Genomic DNA, 14,074 nt, shown 5'->3' with positions numbered 1-14,074 from the left:
CATAGAACATCACAGGGGTGCTTGTTGATTTTTATGAGTATCAGTTCCTTTTCTGAAATGCAGCATGGAATTAATTCTGTTGTCCCTCTGTAATGCATATTTAGACAGCCCATCTTCAAAATTTAGAGCAAGTTTCATCATAGTTTTATAAGTTGTACAACAATATCATTCTGTGCAGATACCAAGACCATTTTATCAATCAGAAAAAGTGCCAGCATAAAATTGGTGTCCAAACAGCACACCCTTCCCACTAGGTTCAACCAACCCATTTCACTGCTAACTCAAAAAGCCCATCAGAAGAATGCTGGTACTGTAAAAAATAAAACTATGAGTTTTAGCTACAACCACCCCAATATACACCTTGTCTCAACAGAACATGGACCCATTAGTTCAAGGGAGCATAAGTTTGGCCCATGAGGATGAATATTCTACAGACTAGTACCACACTCAGACAATCAACATGCAATTGGAATACACAGTCCCAGCATGAGATACACACAGGCAGCTCAGTCTGGGAAGATTTAAGATTACAGCATCTCAGTCATTCTTTCATTTGCTTCTTGTAAAGATTAAAAAGGATAGAGATGCCAGGATGACTTTGGGGAACGTCTGAGATAAAGCAGGTTGGTGGCAAAATAATGATTATCTATCATCCTCCTGTCTGAAAATCCATACAAGAGATCTCTTACATGATTAACTCTGAGAAAAGAGATTACTAAAAGCACGTCAAATGAGGACCAGCACCACCTTGCCCTCTCTAAGGAGATGCACATCAGCCCACCATGCTTGTTTACAGTGAATAACTCTGGTTAATCTTTCTGACCTATACTGTTTCTCACATCCAGTTATATCCAATAACAATTGCAATTATTTCTTCAGATTTTACAAAATTAAAACAGACTCTTGGAGCTGCAGTCATACCAGCCATAAATCTGCATTCAAAAAAAAAAAAAAAGAAAGAAACCCACTCCACAGAATTCCAAGCTCACATACCCCATCCCCTATGGAGAGAGCACTTCATTTAATTACCACCTCTAGCAGCTGTGCAAGAGCACAGATGAACCCTGCAGGATGCCCTGAGGATCAGGATCAAATCAAGGCTAAATTGGAAACATAGCAAGAGCTCCTCAAGGAAAAACACTCTGCCATCCTCCTTGTCAGGTGGGAAATGAAAATATATCATGGCTGTAAGGCTCGGGCAAAATCAGAGGCTGCCATCCTAATCTGCCCACAAGCCAAATCCCAGGCTGGATCCAATTTGCAGGCACAGGACTTGAATAAGCCATCACACTAGACCCAACAAAGCAGAACTTCTCATCTTTGCTTTATTGCTAAGCAGGTCAGAACAACATGTCTCCCTGCTTTCCCTTGTCTTTTTGGCACTGGACACATGTACTTTTCACTTTTAATTACAAGACACAGCAAGCATTTGCTTGTTAAATTTCAGGTGCCAGTGGAGATGGAAGCCATCCAAAAAGCATGTGTTTGACCTGGCAAAGAGTGACTGATTGGCAGTAGCCACATGCTTGGTTGTAAAACCTTTTCACTGCCACAGCAAGATAGAGTTTATGCAAGGTTAATGCCTTAATCCATCCCATTATAGTCCAGCTACAGCTGCAAATTTTCCAGCTCCCCACAGATCACCAGAGCTGTCCTCTGCCACAGTAACCCCACCTTTTGAATGCCATTTTGGCAAAGGATTTTTCATATCATAGAATATCCATGTTCCCCTTTATGAACTGCTAAATGGGTTAGAAGCATCCCTCCTTTTGGCTGAATTTGTACATATTCAGTTTGACCAGGACTTCTATGACTGGCCTTGCACCAAAAGTAGAAGGGACCCCCAGCTGGTGACCTGAGGCAACAACCAGTGTTTCCACAGGAACAACAGACAGCAAATCAGCAGAAGAAAAATCTAAAGTCTATGGTCGATACTATTCTTTGCTCTGGAGTCTGGTATTTCTGCATGACATAGTTCTGCACGATGCCTTTTTTCTTCTCACGATTCTATATAGGAAATCCCTAACTGCTTTTCCATCTGGTACATTGTGTTGTGGTCACCAGCTTTTTCTAGTGACACAGAACAGCTCTGATCCCAAACTGTGTGCACAGAAAGAGAAAAGCAGCATTCACTGTTATAATTACATGTCATTTGAGTAAACGCATGGTTGTGCTGTTCTCCATAGAACTACAAAGTAATTTTCACCATTATGTTAACTTACCCTGGAAGCAGAAATAGCTACAGAAAATAATGTTATCAGAAAGGAGAGGCTGTGTGCACCACAGCTGCTGGAACTGAGAACACCGTTTATATAAAAACAGTCTTCCGATTATAGGTCTCACTTGGGAGAGCACTTTACATGTGAGAATAAATTTATTCACAGTAGTTTCCCCATTACAGAAAACACAGAGATGTGCATGGACAGTTATTCACAGGGGAAAACTTTCACAGCTAGGATATAGCAGTCTACTTCATTTACAGACAGTAGACGACAGTAGATATTTCATGATTCTTCAGAAAAATAAAAACTGTATTATTTATCTCTCTCGAGGCCATTAAAACTGCATAAAATTTAAAATGCATCATTGCTTCTCCTCTGCTTACACACTTTATTTTTCTGCTTTTTAGTCAGATTGCAGAGAGAACATAGATAGCAATAAGCTTTATCAATGTTCACAACCAAATGCTAGTGATGTATGTCACTTTACTTACCAGGCATATCTTACTCAGGTCTCTCACTGTCCCAATCACACTCCTCTTCCTAAGACCCCCAACACACACACACGGTGGATGGGAGAACAAGGCAGTAGGAGAAGCTCTATCCATTTTCTGAATGGAAGGCTGAGAACCCCAAAAATTGAAGGCTAAAGTTACAGAACATGACAGCACAGCAGTGCTCTGCACAGGAGAGCACTCACCTCTGAGATCAACTGTGGTTTCAAAGTCCACAAAGAAACTCAGGTGCCACAGATCCTAATAAATGGGAATGTTCAAGACCTAGGAACAGGATTCACAACTACCAGCAAACTGGCTTTGATATTTTCCATTACATTTACAAAATTACCTCTCAGTGGTAAGAGTCCTTGCAGGTTATTGCAAGAAGCCTTGTCTGCAATTACAGACTGAGAAAATGACTGCCCCAGCAGCTGTGTACCAGAGTCACTGTGTCCTATTGCAACAGGGTCACTGACAGCTCACTGCCTTGGGAAAATCACACATTTTCCTTTCTGTACCCCTTCCATGCACACACATAATCCCTGGTCACAACAGTGTCCCAAAAAACTAGTGTCAGAGGAAACTGGAGGAGGTGACAAAGATTTTATCTGAAGCAGGAATCAACCAGAAAGTCATAAAACTGCTGGCCTGCCTCCATCTTTCCACTGGGTATCAGGTCCTGAATGCTACATTCATTACTTCTACTCTCATCACTGAGCACAGCTGCTTCCTAAGTTTTGTTTCTTTCTTGCAGTCATTTTTAAGGATCACGTTTGGCCTGCCATGGAATGACTCCAAGGGAGGAAAAAAGATATATAAGCTTTTTGGTCAGAAAAAGGACAACCTAATTTGTTGCAAAAGAGAATTAAAATATTGTGGGGCCAATCATTTCTTAGAAATGTCAGGTCTGGACTAAGCATTGGTTCCTCAGGTTTATAAGAAAACTATATCCTGAGTTTCCTCTATTTACACTTAGAAAATACCTTTTATTACTTTCAGACCATCAACAGTTCTGTATACAACGAAAAGAAGGCATTTTGGGACAGACAGGGACAAGGGCAACAAACTCTGGCTAGTGCAAGAAGCCTCCAGCACTCAGACTTGCAGAAACATTTCTCTAAGATCTATCCCAACCAGGTTTCATGCCAAAGGAAAACTGCTCCTAACACAGCCACACAAGGTCTTCCAGGATTCACAATGCTGCTTGGGATAAATGATGTTAAACAGAACTGATTACATCAGGGCTGAAATAAGAGTTACTGCATTTACATGATGTCTGATGTGCATATATGGCAGACACTGAGACAGTGGCCAGCATGTACACTGCAAGCTCTGCTGAGCCAGTCTGCTGAAAGTGAGAATTCACTCAATGAGTAATGCTGTATTTATCTATTCTTGGTTTTGGAAAAGAACCAAAGACATTTTGCCACAGATTACAGGATTTGGGGGTTGGCAAAGGGCAGGGGGAGGGTCTTCCTCAAAGAAAAATGACTGTGTCCTGGTGAACCAGCTCTTAACAACAAAACATCAAGGTCAGAGCATTATGGAGTCATCAAAAGGACCCACCAGCCCCTTTTCTAAGAGCTGATCTCCACCCATTCTATTATTTTTCCTCCTTTTTAATAACAAGACACTCTATCCGTGTCTGTGAAGCACCATTCCCCTCCTCATTAATTCAAAACTACCTCATTTTTCATACTTCATAAATTAATATATTATTGGAGCTGCAGCAGTAAAGAGATGGCCATGTTTCATAGAGAGGTAAGGAGGGCAGAGAAAGGAAGGAATTCCCATAAACCTGCCCTATAACAGGACGTGTATATGAAGTACACGCAGCCCCTTACAAGGTGATGTATCCTGACAGTCTCACTTTGCCCCTGTAACCAAGGTAACTCACTCTGAAAGCTCACCCAGGTCTTCTCCGCCCACTTCATAAAAGCAATGGCCATGACTCATGACAAACTTGCAGCTGTCTTTTAGGGGATATCATAACTTCTGATCTGTCCTTTAACACTTGCTGGCTAAATCAGAGAAAACTCTCTCTTTATTAAACACCAAGAGCCAGCTCTGGGAAGTCCACACCTAAACATGGATAAAACCTTTTCAGTTTTACCACATTTCTTCTCCTTATGACCTCGCACCATCCCTAAGGTTCTGTAGGGTCCTAGCTCTGGCAATGCAAGGTCAATCAGGAGCAGAAAGCAACAGGAGGGTGGACTGACTTTAGGAAGCTGGACACAGCAGCCCTGGCATAGAAAAGCACTAGAATTCTGCCAAGCTGAGTCTTACCTGATAAACTGGCTTTATTTCTCTGAACATTATTTGCAAGTCCTAAAAAACCATAGCTGATGTATTGGCTTGGGTTTCTCTCATCTTTCCCCCTTGCAATCTGACTCTCCTGCCTTTCCAGCAGACACCAAAGTGCAGTGATACTCAGCCAACCTCAGGTACTTGTAGGATGATGGGGCTGGGAAATTGTATGTTTAAGTGGCAGATAGCTACCTTTACCATCACAGTGACAAATACTGCTCACACACTTAGTTCCTGCACACAAAGCAACCTCAAGGAAGCGTGCATGGTAAGTCAAAAGGTTTGAATTCTGATTTGCCTTTCCCTAAAAATGTGTGCCTGCTTTGACTCAAGTGGACAATTTTTTTCCCCAAAGCCCCAGGCAGCATCTAAGCAGGAATTTCAGGTTCACAACTCTAGCCCTTGGTGGATAATATATAGCAGGTTTCTGAATAATTTTTTCTTATTTTACTTATACATCTCATGTCAAAATGCTTACTTTTATCAACCAGAATTGCAATATCTGTGAAGACTAAAATTACACTTATTTAACAAATCATATTTAAAAAACCCAACTTAGCCCTCATTTTATTCCTTATCGTTATTAATGAAATCCTGTATTAGGTTTCCATTCACATTCAATGCTCACCTCAGCACTAACCACATCTGTATTAAATGAGTTCAAAAACCCAAGAAAAGTGCAAATTCTTGGAATGGATAAGTACAAAGATGTGAAAAGCAGATGCATAAAGGCACACATGTGCAACCCTACATCTACAACTGCATAATATATGAACTTTTTTTTCTTTGCTGAAACTCTGGCTTTCAATGTGGTATCTTTAAGATAGGTAGAAACAGAAACAAATACCTTGCCTGGAACCTCCCATCCACTTCATTAAATAATGCCACAGATGAGCATTTATTAAATTATCTCAGTTGTGTTTATATTTAGAAACAGCTGATGAGCTGTGTGTGAGGTTGGTTCACTAGGGTTTGATTGGGGTTTTTTGTTTTGTTTTGTTTTTAATGCATCTGCTTTTTCAGAGAATTAACAGGAAAATCCCCCAGGATCTCCAGTTGCCATGTTCATGACTACCAAGGGACAGCCTGTCCTGAAGCACAATGATCAGACTCCCTCTTTAACAAAGGGGGAAATTTCCTTTGAGAAGCTCTCATTAGCTTGGGTCCCAATCCTGTGCCAACAGATGCTTATATCCCACACAATAGATATTACATGACTTTCATTTATCTCTATGATTTACATCGTTAGAAGAAGTGAAATTAACATCTACAAATGAACAGATAGCAGTTTGTTCTTTAAGTAAAGGAGTCTACAGGTCAGGCCAGGTCCCAGTGCAGCACCCAAGATGTCACAGGCAGCAGCAGGGCAGAGCACTCTCTCACAGAAGCCCCTTGATTACAGAGATTCAAAAGGAGACACAATCTCCAAATACAGTAATAATAATCACTTAAAAAAACCAATGAAAACTATTTGGGTATACTGAAAAAGACCCTAAATTTTAAAGAGTATTTTAATAACACTCATATTTTTCATTTACATCTGAACCTCTTCCCTTCTTTGATCTTGAACCACGTTTAAAACACCAATAAACTAAATCATTTGGCATTTCTTGCATGGGAAAGGTCAGAGAAACCTACAGTGAAAATGTGACTTTTCTGAATTCAAAAGAGACAGTAAAAATCCCTTCAGAAGGAAAAAATCCTAAAGTCCTCTTCTCCAAATATTACGACACATCTGTAACTCAAGATCTCTCTCACACAGTTTCAGGTCGTGGTTTTGCAAATATTTACCAAAAATTCTTTTCTCAGATGACGAATTCAAGATGAATTAATCAGACAGAGAGAATTCCATGGATTACAGCTCACAAGACTGCACCTTGTAGATAAAATACATCATGTCACATATTCTCTGTCACTGCCACGGATGTTATGGTTGACCTTGAGAAAACTATCTTTGCTTCCTCAGTATGTGAAGAAAGATATTACTTCTTCATTTCCATCCTTATTTCCCTACTTAAATTGTCAATTTTGGAGCGTAACAGTGACTGTACCTGAAGCTTATTTATGAATATACTGCCATGTTAACCAGATCAGTCACATTTGTACAACCCCCTGGTATAACCTGAGCAGATAAATCTCAGTTCATCTAATCCAGATGCTGTATTTTACAGGTACAGGCTTTTCTGTGCAGCCATAGGCAGGTTCTTCCCACTAAGACTCTGGACCAGTGTGGTTTCTGGAGTGCTGGAAAGCACAGGAACATCACACATAGCTCAACAGGTCCAGAGAAGGGATGCACAAAGAGATTATTACAACTGCATTTGTAGCTCAGGTAATCTAAACCTCACTAATGGCAGCTGCAAAACCAGGAGCTATTTAGTAACTGTATTTCACTGGGCTGGAAGAAAAGCTAAGGGATAAAAGACAGTCAAAACATCCAGTTCCTGCCCTGTGGCTCTAACCCAGCCCCATTGCTGTTGTACTATAAATACATTCTCTGAGATCACACAAACAAGTTTGGTTTGCAGCACATGCTGTTTATCACAGTGTCCATATAACAAAGAAAAAGGGTCCAAAGAAACCTCCCATCTGCCAAATAGCTTTAGGACACCCCAGAGCTCGGTTCCTCACCAATAACTTGGGATGCAACCTCAGGAAAAAGCAGCAGATGACTAATGGATGCTGTGGCAAAGGATGGCAGCTGAGTTCAGGCTGGGTTAGCAAGCATCAGGTGCACGCTGGAATCTCTGCCTCATCAGCCCATTGCACATTTGATGAGTAAGAAGAAAATAAAATGCTACAGAATTCCCCTTGGTATTAAACGGACTAAAAAATAAAGGCAAAACCAAAATCAGTTTGCACCACAGTTCTGCCCTGAAGCTCCAATCACAGGAAATTCCCTCAGAGATACATGAGGCCAGGACTGGGTTTTCTCTCAGTTACTCTCTAAGTGAGCAAGAGGAAATAAAAAGGAGGGCAAAGAGATTTGCACTCAGTTAGGATCTCCAATTCCTTTAAGAGGAGGTGTCATTCCCAATGTGCTAACTGGTTTCCAGTCGCATAGGTGCATTCCTCTGCAGTTTCAATAGTACAGCCACAATTAACTTCTGCCTTCATTAACCTGAGCTGCAACAGAGCACTGGTCTCTGCCAGCTCATAAACAGTTGTCACGCTTCATCCCCAAGAAGCTGCACAGAAACAAACAAATCTAATTAGATTTAACTTTCAGAGCTTCTGATTCTCTGAATACCTCTAAACGTTTCTCATTCTGATGGGCCAAGTTCAGAGGCTTGACTAGGTGTTAGAGGTGCCTCATGCCTTTGACTTCTATAGCTTTGGTGATTTGGACTGTAACTCCATTTTAACTTCATGACAACTGAGAAACAAGTCTGCAAAGCCATTTTCTCAAAGCTCTTTAACTGAGCACCATAGCTTTATTTCTGCTTTATGCTGTTTGCAACTACAGCCCAAATCCCTTAGCTAGAAGGTTTATCTATAAATAAAATTTCTAAAGCTTTAGTTCTGGTATAAGGGAAGAATGGGGGGAATTCTCATTTCAGTCACTGCACCTGGGTGATATTTCTGTGCAGGGAGTAAGCGTAAAAGACTACAGACCTTTTAGCTCATCAAGTGATCACCTACCACAAAGATGGTCACGGTACAAGAGAGAAGCTAAGGGCGACTGCATCCAATTGAATTGCAAAGTAAATTCATGAAGGAAAGTATTTCTAAGACATCAGAACTGGCACCTTAGATCTCAAATGCAATCCACATCTCACCTGAGCAATACTATAAACAGGCAAGTGCTTCTTGGTTTGATTTTGTCAGAGTTGTCATTCTCTTCCTTTTTCCTCTCTTCTTTTTCTTTTAAATGGTTTTTAAATGCTCCATCTCTCAACCTCCACAGGAATCCCAAGGGTAGATATAAAAGTTTCCTAGCAAAAACTGGATTTTAAACAACACCTTCACTGAGAACATTTACTCTTCACAGAACATTTCATGAGAAAAGTAATACATGAAATCTATGGTTCAACAACAAATCTTTGAGTTTCAAAATGGCACTTCAGTGCCCAAAAGAAGCAGTGCTTCAGATTTATAGGACTTCTGTTCTCGTCTTCTTTCTGCACCCTTTGGAAGGACTTCTTATACCTCTGTGAGGCATCAATTCTAAAATTAATCCTGTTATTGACAACTAAGAAGAAAGTAAATGTTTTCAGTACATGGGATCTTACCCAGCAGAGCAGCTCGTGCTAGAAAATAGGGACTCACAGCACTCCAGCTCCAAACGGTGTCATTTTGAAGTGCCCGCAGTTAGTGAAAGAACCACAGGCCTTTTTTTTTTCCTTTTCCTTTTTTTTTGTGGGAATTATCCAATTTTCCAACAAAAAGTTTTCAGCAACAAAAAAGAAAAAAAAAATCAATAGAAAGAAAATGGGAATTTAAAAAGTCAACAGAAATGCTCTTATTAAAATAGAAGTTACTTTTTCCCTCTGCGCTTTGGAAGAAATAAACAATTCTAATTCCCAGACTGCTGTGAAAATCTGCTTCTAGCAAAATGTAACTAATACCCAAAATACAGCATTAAATTAAAGGTCAGCAGGGAACTGAGATCTCTGCCCAGCAGAGAATAAGCAGCCTTTAATCATATCCCTAAAGACAGAAAAGAGGCTACAGGGTAGAAAAGCCAAAGCCATGCATTTTGCAAGTCTCAGCTTTTCCGAGCACTCAGCCATCTGCCCTTAAAACCCATTCATCTGTAAGGAAGGGATTCTGCTAAATAAATATGGAACTTTCTCCATTCCAAAGTTCACTGCAGAATTATCAGCCTTGTTGCAACCTGTGTGTGAACCAGGCAGAGCAGATGCTTCTCATGTGGCCTCTCAGGCAAAAAAAATAGGTGGGCAGGTGCACTGAAGGGGAAGATGTGCCTCAGAATACAGTCTGCCTGTTAGAGCACCTTAATGGTGGTAGAAGTGTCAAAGCTGCAAGCACTTGGCTTCTCACCAGGGCTCAAAAGAGTAGCTTCTCAGAGAGCCATAATCCCCAGGAACTCAGAGTTGTCTGACTGTTAGGTCTAATGATCACCTGGAATTTCATAGCAATGAAGATTTTCCTGATCCAAATACAAGTCTCTAGGGTACCAATGAAAGAAGAAACAGCCCGAGCATCTGCAGAAGAGCAGAGACAAGTCTGGCAGTTACATTTTCCAGCAGCAGAGGCTGTACACAGAGTTGCAAAGTGTTGTGAAACCCTGAGCTTGTTCTTGGGAGAAGGAAATTAGCAGCAGGAGTGCTCCACAGAAAGATGAAGTAGTCCTGGGTCATGGCAGGAAGTGTTTGGCTCCAGTGCAGGCAGAGGGTACACATTAATAGTGGGCTGCACCCTGTTTGACTGTTCCCTTTTCTTGGCACAGCAGGGAGGTGTCATTTCAAATGATGGGTGCTCTCCGGTCACCAAGCTGGCCTTGATCACTACCAATGATACTTGAGAAGCAAAAGAAATCAAAGCTGGGAATCACACAGAATCACAGAATGTTTAGGTTGGAAGAGACCTCCAGGATCATCCAGTCCAACCTTTGAGCAACACCGCAATCTAACTACTAAACCATGTCCTTAAAGACCAGGTCCAAATGCCTTTTAAATGCCTCCAGGGATGGTGACTCCACCATTGTCCTGGGCCATTCCAATGCCTGATAACCCTCTCAGTGAAAAAATATTTCCTAATTTTCAGCCTAAATAACCAGGAATCCTACTCCTTAACCCTCTCTCTTTATTCCTTGTGGGTCTTCCCACTTGATTTCAGGCACACGATTCCTTTGGCTTCACAAGGGATTCTGCAACTTCCTTTAGTAGCTTCATCTTGCTATATCAATGTAATTATAACTGCTAACCTCAAATCACACAATGACAAAGTATGTTTCCCAAATACCATCTCAAGATATCTAAGAAGCAGACACCCCTTATCTCAGCTCCCAGATCAGACATCAGTAAGCTGGGTCAACAGCTGGGAACAGGCTGCCTCTGCCCAGCACCAGGTGGGGACAGTTGGGACACAGCCACAGCCACCTCAGCTCAGTGCTTTGGTTACCTTTGTGCATGGGGAGGAATGATACCTCCTGGTGTCACTGTATGAAACCAAGGAACACCCAGAAATCAGATCTTGTGGAAGAGCCAAACAGCAGCACGACCAAGAGCTGCCCAGGGAGAACTGAGGTTTTCCTGGATTTATCAGCATGATAACCACAGACATTGTTTCTTCATCTCTTTCCCTCTCAGCTGCCTCTTTCCTCTTCAGGCACAAAGAAATGATCTCTCTACATTGATTTTACCCACTGATAAACACCAGTGACTGATGTGTTTCACTTGGGCACAAAGGGCAGGATGGAGGGAACAGTTCCTTCCAGTGGGCTCCAGGATTTTCCAGCCTGCTGTGTCAGGAAAGACATTTGAATACTCAGTATGACACCAAATACAGGCAGAGATAATATGCAACACCCTGTTGGGGCTCTCCAGTTGTGAATGGGAGACACACATGAGAACAGCTTAAAAGGAAGCCTAAAGAGAACAAAAAATTAAGAAAATCGACCAAATATTTAACCCAAACTGAAACAAGAGCTTTTAGCTTAAAAGAGGGAGGCAAGTGATACATGGAGTAAACTAGGGACTTGCTTTTGTCATCATTCATAACAGTTCCTCAGACATTAACTCTACAGGGAGTAGAATAAAACCCAAAGAGATTTAAATATTTTAAGGCCTAAAAGTGCTTCTAGAAAGGAATGGTGGAGTGCCATAAGACAGGAGAGTAAAACATGCATCAGATGTAGCTTTCTTGAGACCAAGAGTGAATGGGAATGACACAGGCTCCCAGACCATGGGTTGTAGCCATGTCTTACCCAGCCTCTGAATTTCAACTCTGGCCTCACTGCATCCCCCATACTGCAATAAGCAAAGATGTTGGTCCTTTCCACCATGACCTGGCACAGTACTAAGTGGAGAAATACAGTAGAAGCTGCCAAAAACCTTACAATATAGCAGCCAAAATTTTCAAAAAAGGAAATTAGAAATAAAAAGCTTTTCTTTTAAAGAAGAAAGAAAGAAGACATAATTTAAACCCTCTTGCCTCATAATTGAGCCTAGGGTTATGTCACAATTCAGGTAAATGACGTTTATATAACTGGCATTTGGCTGAATGCATAATTCCTATTTAACAGCTGAAGAGAGGCATTTTGGGTCTTCAAAGAAATCCGACAGGTAATTCCCACTGTAGTTCTGCAGGGCAGCTGAGAAGTAATTATCTTTCTCACTAGTATATCAATTAGGAATGACTGTGTGGAACACTCTTCCCCTCCTCCAATAACTGCTAAGCCTCTAAGCACTAATGAGCAGACAGGGGTAGCAACAGTGTGCAAATTCATCAAAAACTGACATGAGCTGAGAGGCACACAGGGTCCAAACACTATCTGGGACCCAGTGTCTCAGGAGAAGATATCTTGCCTGGAAAGGATCTGCCCAATTCACTTTGTGTGTACAGGCCCTGAGCACACGTGTCTTACTTCTGATATCCCCCTCCTTGCTTATGCCTCAAACAAAGATCCCTTTTTGAGGCTCACCAGAAATCACTGCACTGTGTTCAAGTTGCCAGCACTTGTGGTGTTAGAGGTGAAACACAAGGGATCTGGACTTCCCCTACTTGGGTGCAACTGATTCTCCTCACCTACTGCTTTGCATTTCACTCTTACTGGCTGTCCTCAGGAACTCAGCAAAAAGATGATGCTTACTTTGTAGGCCGTGTAACAATATCCACCCAGAGAGACCTCAAGAGACAAGCCAAGGGCATTTTTTGCAGTGCAGCAACCTCATGAATTTGTAAGGAGTGGGTGGACAAGGAACTCTATCTGACAAATCCCAGATGCTCCAATCAAGTAACACCTTCTACAGGCATTTTTAAATGCTGCATAGATGTTTGGAATTGCTTTGTCACTGTCACCAAAGCAGAGTCAGCTCCAGGTTCAGACAAACCAGCTGTTTAAACATGCAAAACAACAGTGCCCATATATTTAGCAAAGGTAGAAAGAATGAAAATAAATTTGTTCCTACAGCAGCCAGCACTGAAGCTGGTTTCCTGTGGGTTTTCCTTACAGCTTGTCTCTCCATTTCAAAAGATTTTTAAAAGGGAGAAGAAACGCAGAGGTCCAGAATCAGAAATCATTTCCTTAAGACCAAAAAACCCAAGAACAAAACCAAACCAAAACAGAAATTTTAAAAAAATGTCATGTGATAAAATGAAGGTGTTATTAAATAAAAAAAAAGAGAGAAAAGACTGCTTCTCTGTAAAGCTTGATAGCTTGAGAAATGGCTAGAAAATAATCATATATCCTACTACTCCAATTTGTGAGGGAGACTTTACTCCAGTGACATAGGATTTGTATAGTGAGCATACTGCCTCTGATTTTAGGTGGGCAGAGTTGCTTTGGAAACAGAATAAAGAAGAATTAACTCTTCAGTGCCTGCCATGTTGGATATGCAAGGGGTGTAATAGCAGAACACCTCATCACAATAAACTCCTTGATTCCATTTTGCTCAGAAAAAAAAAAGAATTCAAGGTAGCTGTCACAATAATTCAGCTTCTGCTTTGGAAATACATAAGCTGACCCCTGCCCACCGCATTCTATTTCACTACACATCCAAACTCACAAACATTGTTGCCAATAGTAATCAGACCTATGATTGCCTTAAGGTTGCACACACTGAAATATCCATTGATCCTGCACCCTCTGTAGACTGATCAGTGCTGAGAAAGCCAGTAGTAGTAAAATGAACTGTACAAGTAGCAATATACTAGTTTGGAAACCTATTGATGGAGATAGGAGAGGGGTAATTTGGAAGTGATTAAGCCAAATGTGCTGCACCCCATCCAAACACAGTTTCACTGCCAGCAATTAGCTGTGTGCTGATGAGAGCATCTTTGTCCCAACACCTCCCTTGAATCAACACTGGCAATAATTTTAAACCAAAAAGTCACTGAGTAGTAACACTTGGGCTGAGCTCT

At 41.3% G+C, this 14,074-nt stretch overlaps 1 protein-coding gene across 1 annotated transcript in view; it reads right to left on the bottom strand.

Moving 5' to 3' along the window:
• Positions 1–14,074, bottom strand: part of SORCS3 (sortilin related VPS10 domain containing receptor 3) — a 278,055-nt gene that overhangs the window by 135,108 nt on the left and 128,873 nt on the right. The gene's annotated exons all lie outside the window — the stretch shown is intronic.

The sequence above is a fragment of the Heliangelus exortis genome, chromosome 7 (genome assembly GCF_036169615.1).
Source record: "Heliangelus exortis chromosome 7, bHelExo1.hap1, whole genome shotgun sequence".
Lineage (NCBI taxonomy): Eukaryota > Metazoa > Chordata > Aves > Apodiformes > Trochilidae > Heliangelus > Heliangelus exortis.
Note: the sequence above shows the minus strand (reverse complement) of the source record. Positions and strands in the feature narration are given on the sequence as shown.